Raw genomic sequence first — 2,835 nt, 5'->3', positions numbered from 1 at the left:
GAATTAATAATAGCCAAAAGAGGATCTATGACTTCTGGAAGCAGCTCTTTAGTAGTTTAGATGGAATCGGGTCTAACATACATGTTGTTGGTTTAGATGATTTAACAAGTTTATACAATTCTTCCTCTCCACAGTAGAGAATGAGTGGAATTGTTCCTCAGGGGTCTATAGTGCGCTATCTGATGCGATACTGTAGCTGACGGCTGCAGGGATACAATTTTATCTCTGATAGTATCAATCTTGGAAGTGAAGTAGTTCATAAAGTCATTACTGCTATGCTCTTGGGAAATGCCAACACCTGTTGATGCTTGATTTTTCGTTAATTTAGTTACTGTATTGAATAAATACCGGGGTTATGTTTGTTTTCTTCTAGAAGAGACGAAAAGTAATCAGATCTAGCAGTTTTAATGCTTTTCTGTAGGATAGGGTACTTTCCCGCCAAGCTAAACGAAATACCTCTAGTTTAGTTTTCCTCCAGCTGCGCTCCATTTTCCGGGCTGCTCTCTTTTGGGGCGCGAGTGTGCTCATTATACCACGGTGTTGGACTCTTATCCTTAATCTTCCTTAAGCATAAAGGAGCAACCGCATCTAAAGTGCTAGAAAAGAGAGAGTCCATAGTTCCTGTTACATCAAGTTGTTCTGAGCTATTGGATATGCTGAGGAACTGAGATAAGTCAGGAAGATTATTTATAAAGCAGTCTTTTGTGGTAGAGGTAATGGTTCTACCATATTTGTAACAAGAAGTTGGCTTTACAGCTTTAGCTATATGGAATATACAGGAGACTAGATAATGATCTGAGATATCATCGCTCTGCTGTAAAATTTCAACGCCACTGACATCAATTCCATATGACAGTATTAAATCTAGAGTATGATTTCGACAATGAGTATGTCCTGACACGTGTTGTTTAACACCAATTGAGTTTAGAATGTCTATAAATGCTGATCCCAACGAATCTCTGTCATTATCAACATGGATATTAAAATCACCAACGATTAGGACTTTATCTGCAGTCAGCACTAACTCCGATAGAAGATCAGAAAATTCTTTAATAAAGTCTGTATGGTGCCCTGGTGGCCTGTATACAGTAGCCAGTACAAACATCACAGGGGATTTATCATTAACACTTGTTTCTTTGGATAACGTTATATGAAGCACCATTACTTCGAACGAATTATACTTGAAACCCAACCTCTGAGAGATACTGAAAATATTTCTATAAATTGTAGCAACACCTCCCCCTTTACCTTTTGGACGCAGTTCATGTTTGTAACAGTAATCTTGGGGTGTAGACTCGTTTAAAGTAATGTAATCATCTTGTTTTAGCCAGGTTTCTGTCAGACAAAGCACATCTAGTTTATGGTCAGTGAACATATCATTTACAAAAAGTGCTTTTGAAGAAAGGGATCTAATATTTAATAAGCCAAGCTTTATCACGTGTTTATCTGTATTATATCGTTTTTTTATTTGTTGAACATCAATTAAATTGTTACTATTACTTTGGTTTGGATGTTTTCTGTATTTTCTAGTTCGGGGAACAGACACAGTCTCTATAGAGTGATATCTAGGTGAAAAAGATTCTATGTGCTGAGAGATAACTGACTTTGGTGACGTGAGGCGGCTAGCAGACTATCGGTTTAGCCAGTCTGTCTGCTTCCTGACCTGGGCTCCAGTTAGTCAAGTACAAACTCTAAGACTACGTGCCATATTTCTAGAGAGAAGAGCGGCACCACCCCAGGAGGGATGAACACCATCTCTTTTCAACAGGTCAGGTCTGCCCCAAAAATTCTTCCAATTGTCTATAAAGCCTATGTTATTTTGCGGGCACCACTTAGACATCCAGCCATTAAGTGACGACAGTCTGCTATGAATCTCATCGCCACGGTAAGCAGGGAGCGGACCAGAGCATATTACAGTGTCTGACATCGTACTTGCAAGTTCACACACCTCTTTAACATTATTTTTGGTGATCTCCGACTGGCGAAGTCGAACATCATTAGCGCCGACGTGGATAACAATCTTACTGAATTTACGTTTAGCATTAGTCAGCACTTTTAAATTTGCCAAGATGTCAGGCGCTCTGGCTCCTGGTAAACAATGGACTATAGTGGCTGGTGTCTCTATTTTCACGTTCCGTACAATAGAATCGCCAATAACTAGAGCACTTTCATCAGGTTTCTGATGTTCTGATCGGAACGGAAGAGTGGTGTTTTGACCCGCGACTATGCCGCCTCACTGTCACCCAGTTGCCCTGCTGCACGGGCTCAACCGAAACCGAACAATGTACAGGACTCCCTGAGCTAGTCGCATCCAAAGCAGTATCTACAGCCCTCACATTCTTACTATCCTCAACTAAAGTTTGGATGCGTGTCTCTAGTTCTAAAACCTTCTCTGTCAGCCTAACTATTTCCCTGCATTTATCACATGTGAATCCCTCGCTGCTGACAGAGACAGATAAACTATACATGTGGCAAACAGTGCAAACAACAATAGCAGGAGAAGAAGCCATTACTCACCGTGATTGATGAATGATACCAACTTAACTTACCACTTACCACTGTTGGTAAAAAAATAAAATAATAATAGGCGCGAATAGAAATGCAAATGGAACCGCGAGTGACAAGCTAACGGGCTAACAAGCTGCACTCGCGGTTTTTAAAGGAGAACGATCAAATTAGTACTTGGGTAAAGTTGGTTCAATAACTTCCGCGTTCAATAACTTTGTTAATCTGCATCAAAAAAGGCTAATTTCGGTCAGTTATCATTACCGACTACTATGAGCACAAAGCAGAACACATTTTTCTGTAGAACTCGACGTTTTAAAGACGCTGATA

The sequence above is a fragment of the Onychostoma macrolepis genome, chromosome 20, assembly GCF_012432095.1.
Source record: "Onychostoma macrolepis isolate SWU-2019 chromosome 20, ASM1243209v1, whole genome shotgun sequence".
Taxonomy (NCBI): domain Eukaryota; kingdom Metazoa; phylum Chordata; class Actinopteri; order Cypriniformes; family Cyprinidae; genus Onychostoma; species Onychostoma macrolepis.
This window is presented reverse-complemented; position numbering follows the sequence as displayed.